This window comes from Dioscorea cayenensis, chromosome 1 (assembly GCF_009730915.1).
Source record: "Dioscorea cayenensis subsp. rotundata cultivar TDr96_F1 chromosome 1, TDr96_F1_v2_PseudoChromosome.rev07_lg8_w22 25.fasta, whole genome shotgun sequence".
Lineage (NCBI taxonomy): Eukaryota > Viridiplantae > Streptophyta > Magnoliopsida > Dioscoreales > Dioscoreaceae > Dioscorea > Dioscorea cayenensis.
This window is the reverse complement of record NC_052471.1, coordinates 17,597,050-17,612,068: the sequence shown is the minus strand read 5'-3', so window position 1 is coordinate 17,612,068 and position 15,019 is coordinate 17,597,050. Positions and strand designations below refer to the sequence as shown.

The following is a 15,019-nucleotide window of genomic DNA, read 5'->3' as shown; positions in this document are numbered from 1 at the left end:
AGTTCTCATGTATACCAATACATCAAAGTACACCAAGCTTGGATCTCAAAACATCAATTGCAATAAAATATATATCAAAGATTCCAACTACACAAGTTCGCCCCAAGGTTCACCAACATCACGCGACCTTGGGGTTTAGTGGTTTATGCTAACAAAGTACATGCTTAAATCCATAAAAACAACCAAATAAAGCAACATAAAGCTCCCTCAAGTGATGAATGCGAAGTAATAAGCCATGGAGAGCTTCCAACGATGCCACCAAAGGGATGGCTTCCTTGCCCTCTACAAGCCTCTACACTAGGAGATGAGGGTAGATCTTGCCGAATCTTGCTTCTTCCTTTGATTTCCACTCCTAAGGATATTTTCTTGAGCTATCTTTATCCCAGATTTGGAGATGAGAGTGAATGGTGTAAGGTAAGAGGAGATGATGCTTTAAAAAGCCCTAAAAACTTGTTTTAAAGTCCTTCTCATGTTAGCTTCATGGCCTTGCTCATGGGCGTGAAAAATCCTGTAAGAGCTTCAGGATATCCGCCAAAAATTCCGTAAAGTTCTACTGTAAAATGCTACATTGTTTACTACAGTAAACTGCGCATTCTTCAGCTAGTTTACAGGTGTCTTTAAGGCTTTCAAAAAACCCATCAATGAAACCTAAGACTTTGTCGTTTCCTAACTCCTTCGTGATACAGTGACTATTACATTATTGCTACAATACCTGGGCTCTACAATGTCATTTTTGGTGTCATTTTCTTTCTTATTTCCGATGTCAAGCTCACCTGGGCATCCTCGAGGCCTGTAATACAAATAAGACCAATTAAACCACAAAAAGGCATCGAATCATCAATTAATACATAAATAGTAGAACATAAATGCATATAAAATACACACATTTAGGCATTTATAAAGTAGTGTACCATTCATTATAATTAGAGCCATTTAACTTGACGTCTACTAGACTAAGAAAGTGTGAAGAGGAAGGAGAGGCCATGTGGGCAATTTTTCTATCTAATATATATATTTATATATATTTAAAGTGCAGTTGGTGTGAACCCCATGTGCCAAAATGAAAGAAAATGGTATGTGGATTTAATTTGCATAGGAACTAGGCCAATGTGATAGAGAATATGGGGAGAATATAAGAAGAAGAAAAAGTGAATATGATGAATCTGGCAGCTTAGTGGGTGGAGAGAGAATATAATAAGAAGAAAAAGTGAATCACGTGAGCAAATATGGGGAGAAATTGATGGATCTGGTTTAGTGGGTGGAGAGAGAATAAGAAAGGGGGGGAGCCAGATTTTGTGGAGATGATCAGGTTATTAGATTAATTGGGAATGGTGATGTTCCCACTAAGAAGTGTCATCCATGCCGTTTCGGCTAGCACTATGTCTTCAAGTCAGTGATTGCTCGACTGAGAAGGAAGCTGGTGTGGCACCGATGAGAGCTGAACCAATCTCGTTGGGGATAAAGAGTTCGTCGGAGGTGGTCTGGGCTAGGATGATGGTTATCACGGTGGCAACAAGGATGAGAAGGACGAAATCGATGGTCGATCAGCGTCAGCAGTGGTGAGGATCACCGTTGTGGGCAGGGCCTCTTACAAAGGTTTGGGAGGCTGGGGAGGCGATACAATGGTGGTGTTGCTCATGGTTGAAGTCAGAGTGCTCGAGAAGGACGCCGGTGTGGAGGAGACCAGGACAACAACCAAGCTTGTAAATGGATGGAGAGACGGGGGAGAGACGCTAGAGAGAACAACAAAGACTACAAAGCTCTCCAAAAAAATCCGACCAAAGCTCTAAAAAAAATTCAGCTAAGTAGGCACAGATCCGGCAAACATCAAACAAAAGATGGCACGAAAAGGTTGTGTGAAGTAAATGGCAATTTTATTCAAGTAAGGCTTCTCCAACAAATAAAGGTTGATAAAGAATGGGATGATTTCATTAAAGGGATGAACCCAATAAATAGATATAATTTGTATAGATACAAGGATAGGTAGTATGTATACACATAGCATGCACAAAGTATATGTAGATGTATATACTACTACTTTAACACATGCAAAAGAGAAAAGGTTGTGTGAAGTAAATGGCAATTTTATTCAAGTAAGGCTTCTCCAACACCATGCATATCCATTTCTGCTAGACACACAGTCCACAACCTTCAATAAATGTCATTTCATACCTTCTCTCTACTTCTTCATTGCTATACATGCAACTTGGCTACCACGTCTATTTAAGAAGCAATAACATGACTTTAAGCCATTGTACATAGTGAAAGAGTGCTAGTAGTGAGAAAGATCATAGGTCTCTTCTTTAAGAGAGGACTTCTTGGAGTGTTGCTCCTTGGTCTTGTTCTTCTTTCTTAGTTAAGTGCTCTAGTGCTAGCTGAGTTTGATGGTGATGGGGTTAATGACCAAACACTTGAAGGTAGGAAATTTGGTTGCCATGGGCGGTTTAGAGGTGATTATCACCGGAGCTTCCGAGTTGTAAGGGTGGTGATTTTGGAAGAAGGCCTGGTGGTAGATAAGTTGGAGATGGTGGGTTTGGTGGTGGACTTTGGACATGGCGATGGATTTAGAGGTGAAGTAAAAGGAGGAGTAGGTGGTAGACTTGGTGGAGAAGCATGGGTGGTGGCAGTGACTTTGGAGGTGGAAAAAGAGACGGTCTTGGTGGAGGCTGTAGAGCAAGTGGTGGCTTTGAAGAAGGCGATGGGCATGGTGGATGTTTAGGTGGTGTTGTTGGTAGTGGTGGTGTTAGAGGAGGTGGTGGTTTTGGTAGTGGAGCTATGGTCATGGTGCAGATATTGGTGGATGTGGAGGTTTAGGTGGTGGCGATGACGAAAAATTTTGGTTTTGGTGGTGGAGTTAGTGGAGTTGCTATGAAACTGGAAAAGTTAATATCAAGGAAAAAGGGCAGTGGTGGGGCTTGGCTAAGGGAGGTGTTGATATGGCTGCCGGAGAAAAGGGGATAAAGGAGAAAGAATAAAAAATACATAAAATAATGTTTTAAAATTTTATAATATTTTAATTCAAAAATGTCATGTCAGCAAAAATATATGGCAATGTTAACTTCACTTACAATTCAAAAGGCAGAGGGACTCAAAATATTGAAATAGGAATAAAAAAACTAAAAGGGAAAAGAATGAAAATAGAATATCTATTTTGGTGATTAAACCAACAAGTAATAATTATAGTAGAGTATCATTCCTAATAAGGACTAAATCTAGAGTCAGAGCAATGCTACTTTTGATGTTATTGAAAAAAAAAAGATACAATGATTGTTAAAATGAAAGAAAAAATTTGATAAAATTAAGAAACAAAATGAAGTAAAATGAGTTTAGAGTTCTTAAAAAAATATTTTCTAATTACCTGTGCTGCATCTAAAGTTTAAATTGGAAGCACAAAATCTCAAATGGAATTGAAATCACGTAATAGAACTCTCTAAAGATTTTGATTCAAACCAGGAATCCCATCTCTGGGAATCTCTAGATTGAATTTATTGAATGAGAGAAATTCTACAACTCAAAAAGCAACCTAGTTAACTTCATAAACCTCACCGAAAGAGTTTAGACCCAAGGTATCCTAGTCTTGAAAAGCTGTGCCACTGATCTAAAGAGCAACTTTTACTCACATCTCATATCCGAGTATCCTATGTTAAAAAAACTAAGCTTACATTATTAATTTGAGAAGACTTATAATTTATTTAGTTTAATTTCCTAAGATCCAATATCTGAGCATCCTCGAATGTCCTATCAAGTGCTTTCAAAGCATTATACTTCTATAACAGGGTAACTTAATCTTAATGTGCTATGGAATTAATCAAAATTTGTTATAATGAAATCAAATATAGAAATGAAATATTCTAAATTGGAACCTTAGAATCCCATATCTAGGAATCCTAAGTATTCCCAAAATACACTTCTTAGATGATTAAATTCCCACATCCAAGCAATTTTACCTAACCTTTTATGCCAGCAGGATTCATCTTAATTTAGAATTGAAGAAAGATCAATTCCAATCTATTTATTAATAATAGAAGCACAAGAATCAGAGCAACATCAATCCATTTACAGACATAGACTTCTCATCATTCACATTAATTGCCAAAATTCCAAAAATGATAACAATCAAGATCCATATAGAATTAAGCACTATAGTTTATCAAACCCTAACTACAAAGTATCACTCTATCAAAATCTTAATTATCTACAGTTTAGAAATGAAAACTCAAATAATTCCTTGGTTTTCCAAGTTTTATTCCTTTGATCTCCCCCTTCTCCCCCAAACTGACTAGCAATTGATGGTGAAGTTAATGGGCTTTAGTCATGTTCCAAAGATCTCCCAATTGTTGAGAGCCTTGCTTTAGAAGTCTCTCCTTTTTTGTTATAACTTGATCCTTCCTAAAATCCTCTTTGGTTTAAATTTTTTATTTTCTATTTTCCATAACTCCAAGAGTTTATTGGATGATTAACCATAAAAATCATAATATGAAATGTGTTTTACATAACCTAATTCACCAACAGAATTATACATTAAAAAGTGTTTTTTTTTTTGTATTTTCTTTTAATGGATAACAAAAAAAAAGTTCTTTCATGAAAATTCAAAAGCTTGCAAATAATAGCAAGTACAGGACAAAAAAAAAAATTTATACAACTTTTCTTTTTAGGAAAAAAAATTAGACCTGTCTATTGGCCGGGCGGTCTGAGTTTGGACCAGGCTAAGTCTATAATTAATAAAATTCAAACTTGAGCCCGGCCCGACCGGATAATATGGGCCTTAATTTTTACCAAAACCAACATAAATTTAATGACCTTTAACCAAGGCCCACCTAAGCCTTCCCAAATAAGTTTTTTTCATCAAATAATAAATAAATTATAAAAAAGATTAACATTAATATTAATATGTGAACACTACAAAATATTATTCAATAAAACACATTAAAATTAAAATATCAAATTTATATTTTAAGACCAATGGCAATCAACAATAATTAATAATGAGGCTATGTTGACCATCTATTCACAATTAATCAATTTAAAATTGTAGTCTACGGCTTAAATATACACCATACAAATATATGAATATTTGATTTTACTAATTTCTGAACTATATATATTGGGTTGGGTCAGAATGGGCCTCGGTTCAATGAAACCGAAACCTTATTTTGTCCAAATCCCGTCATTGGATCGGTATGTTTGTCCAAGTCTTCTCAATTTTCGAAGCGGCCTTCATTCAGGCTTGAACTGATATCTCAGGCCTTCGACAGGTCTTAAAAAAAAAAACCATAGAAAACCTAATTCCCGCTAGCGATCAACCTACCGCCGAGCTTGAACAAGTGAGTGGGGGAGGGAGCGTAGGGCGCTTTCTTTCCCAAAATGTAGGGTTCCCATTTCGCTTGCTTTTAAGATCGATATGGGATTCCAGATGCAGTCCTACGGGATCCAATCCATGCTAAAGGAGGGCCACAAGCATCTCCCTGGGCTCGATGAAGCCGTTCTGAAGAACATTGATGCTTGCAACCAGCTCTCCCAGGTCACTCGCACTTCACTCAACCCAAATGGTACGCTTTTACTGCATCTTCGATTCTATTTACCCGATTCCTACTCAAAGTTCTGATATTTATTCTCGTATCATTTGTTACATAGTTTGATTTTTTCTTGTTGTTCATTTGTTAGGTTGGTTGTGCTTTAAATTGAAAATGTTGTTGAAACTTCTAAAGAATCAATTTTTGTTACCTATGTATGAAAGTTGTGTTTTTGATTTGTATGCTTCATCTGAACTTTAATTTATATGTATGTTTAGGTATGAATAAAATGGTGATCAATCATTTGGACAAGACTTTTATTACCAATGATGCAGCAACCATTGTGAGTGAGGTTGAGGTGCAGCATCCTGCTACCAATATTTTGGTCCTGGCTGGCAAGGCTCAGCAGGAGGAAATTGGGGATGGAGCTAATCTTACCATATCTTTTGCTGGGGAACTACTGCAGAATGCAGAGGGCTTATTAGGACGGACTTACATCCAAGTGAAATCATCAGGGGTTATTCAAAAGGCATAAACTAGGTTATTTTTTTTGGTTTTTGTACATTTAGTTAAGTTTGTGCCTATACAGAAATTGTTGTGTAACACTGAATCTTTTCATCTGTATAATTATTAGACAATTGAAATACTGGATGAGTTGGTAGAAGAAGGGTCGGTGTCACACCCCGAACCCGGCTCACCAGACCCGGTGCGCAAACAAACGCCCGCAGACCCACAAGGCGTGAGCCCCATAGGCCTGCAAGGCCTCAAAATCTGATCCAGGACAAGTAAAACTATAATAACCCAACTGAGTTACAGGATTACAAACTCTACAAAGTACACAAAATCGGGATACTAAGTCCAAAATACAAAAATACGAGGGACATAGTGATAGACAATGACAAGGACTACAATTTTACACGGGACAAGCAACATCTACAGTGCAGTCTTTTCAAGATCCACCACGGTCACCACTCTTGATCCGAAAAAGGATTTAAAAACAAATCCATGAGTTCACTAGCTCGATGAAGTAATCCAGAAATTGTTCTAAAACAACAGGGTTTATGAATCTCGAATTCAGAATTTAAGAATAATTCAAAGTTTAAACATAGTTTAAACAAATACAAAATAAATGGTTCAACAGAGGTATAGTTCTCAAGTAGTAACGCTATTCAAAAATAAACTCGAAATCAAAAGATTATTAGGGTTTTCGAATCGCGAATAATTATTCGCGTAAATGAGCATAGGTCTTCAAAGCATAATTTAAACAAAACAAAAATACAAAGTGAAATATTCTAATAAAGAATATTTACAAATATGATTTACCGGAATTCAAAACACAGAAATACGATATAAAAAATACAGAAAATTTCAAGGCAAGACAAATATTTGTGTTTTTGCAGAAATTCAAAATCCAAAACGGCAAAGCCAAAAAAGTAACAAATTCAAGTGTATGTCTCCAAATTCAATGTAAGTGACAAAGGTCATTTGTTTATCCTCGATGTGAGACTCGAGCCAAAAATAACAGATATCATTTATTTACCCTCGGTGACCCAGAGATCGAATACCAGTGGTCGTTGATTATTTCACCCGAATCGGACACGGTGCAAAAACTAGCGATCTCTTTTTCCCAAAATTACTTGTCGACAAAGTCAGGGTTTAACCCCCCACGGACAGGGTTGCATATCGCTCATTTGGAGACCAAAACATTCGGATACAAAAATATTTGCAGAGTACAAGGTCGAAATTTCTAAAAATTTCCTCAAGTTCATATATATTAAAAAAATACGAGATAAATATCAAAAATCTCACTTTTAGGGAAAAATAACTCGATAACCATAAATGAAATATAAACATTTAAGCACATGAAATATTTAAAAATTACTCAAAAACACTAGCTCATTCAAAACTAAATTAAATACTTATATAAATAGATAAATAAATAAATAAATAAAGGAATTAACTAAAGTCAATTCAAAAAGATAGCATAATCATCAACCCATGCCTACAAACCAGTAATTTTAAAAATGTTGAAGTAATCATTTGAATGTAATTGCACACTTAGTATAAATAATAAATTAATAACCAAGTTAAAATGAATAGCGATCATTTAATTAACATTACACCAAGGTAGATTTACCAAGTCAACAACTAAATAAAAATAATTAACTAAAGAAAATACCTCAAAATACATATTCCAAATAAATAATTTTAATATTAACAAAATAACATATATTCAAAATAAAATAACAAAATACTAGATAATTATTTTATCAAATAAAATAATTTCCCAAGTATTGAAAATACGGAGTTATCGGTAGATTACTTACCTGATATTCATAGCAAAATAGTTTCGAAAGCTAAGTTCATAATTTTCTACATATTCAAGATACATATGCAAAAAGTCACTAAAAGAATAGTGTAAAGTTACATACCAAAATTTAAAATCCAAAAGTGATCAAATAATCCTTTAAACAAAATAGTTGCAGGCTCCCATTCTTGGGATATTTTAAATATATAATCAAATAATATTAGAAATTTTGCAATTAAAACTTGTCAAAATAATATGTGTGGATTACTTACCTCAAAAATACTCTACTCCAAGACACAATGCGAAGACCCAAAGCCACTTCTCAAGTGGTCCTATAACCCAAGGATTGGCAACCATTACAACTCAAGAAAGAATGAACCAATCAAAACATAAAATGAACAACATAAACTAGGGTTGTTGGTCATCATCAAAGCAACTACCTAAGATCACCCAAGGATTGCAAGGTCACTTTCAAATGCAAAAACACACATTCTAAAGGCTGCAGAATTTAGAAGGTGAGTGTGTTCTTCTAAGCATGTACTAGTTGGCCCTTAAGCATGCTTGAAAGAAATAAGAAGACATGCAAAACAACTAATTTACAAGCATAAAGCTTGGGTTTCTAATGGGTTCAAAAACATTAACAGGCTGCAGGTTTTCATGCAAAAATATGCCAAGATAAACACTCAAATGGCTGCGGTTTTTGATGTAAATATAAGGGGTTAATTTTTTCAAAGGTCACTCAACTTTGCTTTTCGTTTTAGTTATTCTAACTTCGATTTCAGTCAAAAAGGTTCTCATCTTTAATTTTGTTTCTCCGGCGGGTCACCATGAGTAACTCCGATTCATCTATCGCGACGTGGGTCTTTGGAAAAATACTGATCACCAATATTGTATCAAATAAGATATGAAATCCATTTGATTTTTTTTTTTTTTTATCTTTTTCATATGAAGATGACACTTAATTTATTTTTATAATTGTCTAATGTGTAATTAGAGTGTCCAATATTAGTGACTGTGTTTTTCCCGAAAGAGCTACGTCGGATAGATGAATCGAGTTACTCGCTGGGTGACCCTGCGAAAGAAACAAAAATTAAAGCATGTAATAACTTTCAGTCAAATCGAAGTTAGAATCTAGAAATGAAACAAAGGCAAAGTTGAGTGACCTTTGAAAAAATTACTCCTAAATATAAGTGTATATGTATACCAACAAAAGGCTGTAGTTTTCATGCAAAGATATGCAAGGATTAATACTCAAATTGATGCAGTTGTCACAAATGCTTAAAAACAAAAATAATGATTTTAAGTAAACATTAGATGCTCACCAACAAGGCATTATGCAGCCATAACCTCATGTCTTTATCATCATAATTCCATCACATCTCTCTAACCTCCAACAATGGACACCAAAGAAGCAAGAGTAGAAACCCAACATACTTTAGATTTAATGAAATCAAGCTTCTTCCAACATTCATGTGTCCAAAACCCAACCATTGCCTCTATCAAGTTTCCACGCCGGAGCATCGCCGGAGCTTCGCCGGATTTTCAATACCAGAATTCTCTCTCTCTCTCTCTCTCTCTCTCTCTCTCTCTCTAAGTGAGAAAACTCTTGAAGAATGATGCTAACCTCTTGCCGAAGTTTAACTTCCGGTGATAGTAATACTCATGTAGAAAAGCATCTCACTTAGATCACCAATGGATTTTCATCTTGAGAGCAAGTCTCCCTCTCCTAAAGGATTGCATTCTCTTCTTACTAAAGGAGCTCTAACATGTATAACTTTCTCAGTGGGTAGAAGAAAGGATGTCTATAGCTAGGCTATAAAACCATTATTGCAACAAAAGCTTAAAACAAAGCTTCATGAATTCACGGTTTACACAATTGGGAAACTACAAAATTTTCCTTGAATCCAGGCTTTGGGCTTGGTTCCAAACAAATGGAGACAAACAAGACTGGGGCTCACAGTCGGAGACTATGGATGTGCGCAATAAAGATGAAGTTGTCCGCAGAATGAAATCGGCTGTATCAAGCAATTTGGGCAGGAGGATATTCTGTGCCCTCTTATTGCTGAAGTGAGTAATTTCCTTAGCATTCCATCTTCTCTCTTAGTTTGCTTTGTTAGTTGCGTCCTGAAGCTCCATTGGAAAATTAGGCATGCATTCAGGTCTGCCCAAAGAATCCCACAAACTTCAATGTGGATAATGTTTGTATTGCTAAGCTTGTTGGAGGAGGTTTGCAAAATTGCTCCATAATTTGTGGTATGGTCTTGAAAAATGATGCTGTTGGGAGTATAAAAAAGATGGAGAAGGCAAAGGTAATATTTTTATTCGAAAACATGTTATGTTAAAAGATTGTTATCTAGTTTTGGGGGCAGTAAGGAGGGTTCCATTCAAACCTTTTATTTTCTGTTGAAATTTAGTCTCCACTAGCAGTATGTGATCCCTAGAATATGTTGTTTCATTGTTTCCTTTTTAATCATGGAATCAAGCCTCGGATTTCTTAGTTCTAGAAAAAAATTCTAAACAGTAAAGCCAGATTTGATTGCATTGATTTTCTCTTAAAAAATCAAAGAGACCAAATTTCATCTGATAAACTAACTGCAGTAATCCCTCTCTATGTTGTCCCTTTTCTGCTCAGATTGCTGTCTTCGCAGGAGGTGTTGAATCTGTTGATACATCTGCAACTGAAACAAAAGGAACTGTTGTAATACATAATGCTGAACAGGTAAATGTTTTTTGGTTGAGAATTTTGTGGCTTCTTGTCCCTTCTATTTTTGTTGCACTTGTGTTGTTGCTCATTAAATTTTTTTGGTAAGGGGTTGGTCGCGGAAATGCATTTATAGTGGTCTTTGAAATTTTGAATGGATATGCATCATGGTTGCAAGACCATGATGCGTGAGAGATGCTAGGTACCTACGGATGCATCATCTTTTGTGTGTTGTCCGTTTAATGCAGCTAGAGAATTATGCTAAGACAGAGGAAGCTAAAGTGGAGGAGCTCATTAAAGCTGTTGCAGACTCAGGAGCTAAGGTTATTGTCAGTGGAGCAGCAGTTGGAGAGATGGCTTTGCATTTTTGTGAACACTACAAGTAAAATATCTTGCCTATAGTCTTATGTTTCCTTTCTTCTAATTTTAGGTTTTTTTAGAGGACATTTGGAATTGGAAATTGATTGGAAAGTGAGGATACGGGCACATGTGAGTAGGAAACAAAAAATGAGATACTGATACAAATATATATTGTAGTATAATCGGTCTAAAATCAATTGTGCGAGACGATGGATTGACTACATTGTGGAATTGAAAAGGGGATGGCTTGGCATCCCCCGAGAAGAATTAGGATGGTGGTTCCCACCCCTTGGAGGTACCAAAGAAATGACTGCTGCAATCAGGGTTTTGGGCGTAAGGGGGTTAGGGTTTATTTAGGGTTTAGATGTTTGTTTTATCTGGGCATATCCATCTGCATTTTCAGCTCCTTTTCATGGGCTATCTAGTAGCAGTTGAAAAGTTTCTTGCTTTTGATTGATGTTGCAATTTTGCTTTGCATTTCACATAGCTTCACTTCATGCGAGAAATGCCACTGCAAGAAGTATGTGTTGATGATATGATTTGCTACTTGTAGATATGGTTGGCTTCAACATTTTGTGTTTCAATGGTAGAACCTTGTTATTTTTCATTGGAAGAAAGATTTTGTGATAATAATTGTCCTTATAAATTTAATTTATTTCTCATTTGATTGATTTTGGTCTTAATTGATGTATTGTGTAGAGTGCTTGGTGATATTGGTGCCTATCTTGATTTTCTACTCTACAGGATCATGGTTCTGAAGATAAGTTCTAGATTTGAATTATGAGGGTTTTGTCATACTACCGGTGCAGTAGCTCTTGTAAGGTTTTTGTTTCTCACGTATTACTAGAAAAGTTATTTATAACAAATCTAAGCTTCTCTGCTTTGCTCAGCTGAAATTAAGCCAACCGAATCCTGATGAGCTTGGTTATGCTGATTCAGTTTTTGTCGAGGAAGTTGGTGGTGTCCGGGTATGCCTAATAGTTTTGTCGAGAGGCTTCTTTTTCTACTTCTTTTTCCAATGAAATATGTGCCTGTTGTCTAGTTATATTTTTAACTATTAGTTGTATACTTCTTCATTTGTAGGTAACTATTGTTAAAAATGAAGAAAGCAGGAACTCAGTTTCTACAGTGGTTTTACGTGGTAGTACTGACAGCATACTAGATGACCTTGAAATGGCTGTTGAGGATGGCGTAAATACATACAAGGTCTGTAGTTTATTGTAATTGAGTGTCTCCTTTCCATTTGGTTGGTGATTTGTTCTTTAATTATGGGCTTCAATGAGGCTGTCTTAGAAAACTTTACTTCCATTTCTTTATCTTGAGTGCTAATGCTTTATCTAATATGTTTTCTTCTTGATAATAAGGCTATGTGCAGGGATAGTCGTATAGTTGCTGGTGCTGCTGCTACTGAGTTTGAATTAGCTAGAAGATTGAAGGAGCTCTTCTTCAAAGAAATTTGGTACTTAATCTTCTTTTGAACATGGAAAGATTGTATGTATTTCGATATGACTATAAGTTAAAATTAATGAAAAGGTCATGTCCTAGAAACTAGACACAAGACTTGAATTAAAATTCGAATTCGGAAATATTTGTGCTTCAAATCCTGGCAACAAAATTCACCCTTGAAGTTGTGGGGTAAAATTGTCATCCGGTTTGAAGGTGCTTATGATTTTAGGAACTAAAACTTGCAACCTCTTTCCCTCTGCAAGCCAAGATGCTTCATTGCCACCAATTTGATGATACTACCATCTTTTAATCTTGTTATATTCTTTCGGTCAAACACATCCATCTTCTTATTTGAGCCATACTAAGTTTTGATGAGGCCTAAAATAGTATTTGAGTTTTGATTGATGAAATAAATGAAGGTTTCTTACTGATCACGTAGAAACGGATATTCCTGATGTGCAGTTTGGATCAATATGCCATTGCAAAATTTGCTGAAAGTTTTGAGATGGTTCCTAAAACCTTGGCTGAAAATGCTGTGCTCAATGCCATTGAGATTATTTCTTCACTGTATGCTGAGCATGCTGCTGGGAACACTAAAGTGGGCATCGATTTGGAGGAAGGAGGATGCAAAGACGTGTCAACTACAAATATCTGGGACCTCTACGTCGCAAAGTGAGTGCTCTACCTTTTCCTTTCACTGTTTTGTTAGCATGGAAGTGACAACATTTTCAGTCTGGCTATGATTGGGTTAAAGTTTTTTTAACCGATATTCATGCCTATGATGAATTTAATTGCTTACTGTTGGATTTTGAGTAGATTAGAAACTTGTGTTGCTATGTTTAGTTTGATTGAATGGCACTTCCGGTTGAGACAAATTTTTGTAAATTAAACCTAAATCTACTTTTAAATCCTTCAATTTTGTAAGACCATCTCAATGTGTTGGGATTAATATACTAAATTACTAAGAGAGACTTGTCTAAGTTGCAAATTCACAGGCAATTCACAAGTAGAATTCTGTCCCTCATCATCAAACTCCCTAATAGATGAGCATATCTTTATTTATATATCTATTCATCTCTTCTTTTCTTTTATCCTCCTTCCATCTCTGCTAGTATGTTAAAACAAAATAATTAAAGCAATTTTTGGTCTTTATACTTGGCCCCATTGTTGATTTCCATTTCTGTATTTTGCTTTTTCGTTAACTTTTGTCCCTGATGTTGACAAGGTGGAGAAGTGGCACATGCTCTAAAATCTGTAACTGTCAACATGACATGTAATATTTTTGAACTTCACATGCCATGTGATCTTGCTGCATTTATAATATATATGTATAAAATATAAGGAATTTATGGTAAAATGGCGACATATCATGCCATCATGGCAGTGAAGATATACAAAAATATGAAGCACTGGGATGGGTCTTAAATGGCTTTTTATGTGCTGAAATTGCATCCAAAAAGATGGTTTTACTGTCTTTCTATATATGATTATCCAATCTGAGCACATATGAATACGGTGCATGTATCATTTAGATACCATTTGGAAGTACAAAACTTCGAGTGCATCCTTTGTACCAATTGTACATTGCTAAAAGCCATGTCACCTCTTGAACAGGTTCTTTGCTCTCAAATACGGCGCTGATGCTGTCTGTACTGTTCTCCGGGCCGATCAGGTTATAATTAAATTCTAGTGTTGTTCTCACATTATATACTTATTTTTATTTTTATTTTTTTCCCCTTTCTTTTTTCTTGAATTTGAGACCTAAGCCATTGCATGTACAGATTATAATGGCAAAAATCGCTGGTGGTCCAAAAAGAGATCAACCAGCAGGCATGGATGAAGACTAAAAGTTAAGCCTATTTGTGATCATCAGTAGTTTTTCTTGTCTACACCTGCTTTTGTTTACACTCAAGGACATATCTGAAATTGAAAGAGTGATCCAGGGAATCAGTAGTTTGAGCTCATCATGGTGTTTACGTTCTTCATTAGAATGTATTGCAAGGTAGTGCTAGGCATCATGCTAGTTCTTGGTTTTTTGGTGCTAGGCATGGTTGTATTGTGTTCAATGACTTGGATTCTTGTGTTCTAGTTTAGGATGTTTATTTTTTTCCCAGTTTCTGTTTTTAGCTTTTAAATTTTTCTTACCTTAATTTTGATATCCTTCTCATTGAAATTCAAGAGGGCTTTTGTGGTTTAAAGGAGTTATCAACTGAGGAAGTTATTCAGATCGGTTTTTTTTAATCAATAAATAATAATATTTATTTATTTTTTGAGTTTAAAATTTCCTGAAAGTATAGTCAATACCGCGGAGTGCGCAAGGCCTAATTATCGTAAGGTTAAATATGATGCCCTTGCTGACCGCACGGGTTTTATCATTAGATGTGAATTGTTTCAAAAAATAAAAAAATAAAAAAATCACTAAAAAAATATAAACAAACTAAACAAACATCAATATTATTAAATAAATTTAATAAAAAAATAATTAATAATATAATAAACAAATAATTTGAAAAAAATTCATATATAGGGATAGAAAATAATGAAAATAAAATTAAAATAAAATTGAGAAAAAATAAAAAAATATTATTATTAATAAGCATATAATATAATTTATATTGATAAGAGCCAGTTAGCTATCGTTGCCCTGGTTGAGTTACTTGAAAAGCTCCTTAGCTCTGACCTCCTTGTACT

General features: G+C 35.3%; 1 pseudogene; it reads left to right on the top strand.

The window, feature by feature from the left end:
- The first annotated feature begins 5,413 nt into the window (after window positions 1-5,413).
- On the top strand, window positions 5,414-14,546 carry LOC120261229 (annotated as a pseudogene).
- The last annotated feature ends 473 nt before the right edge of the window (window positions 14,547-15,019 follow it).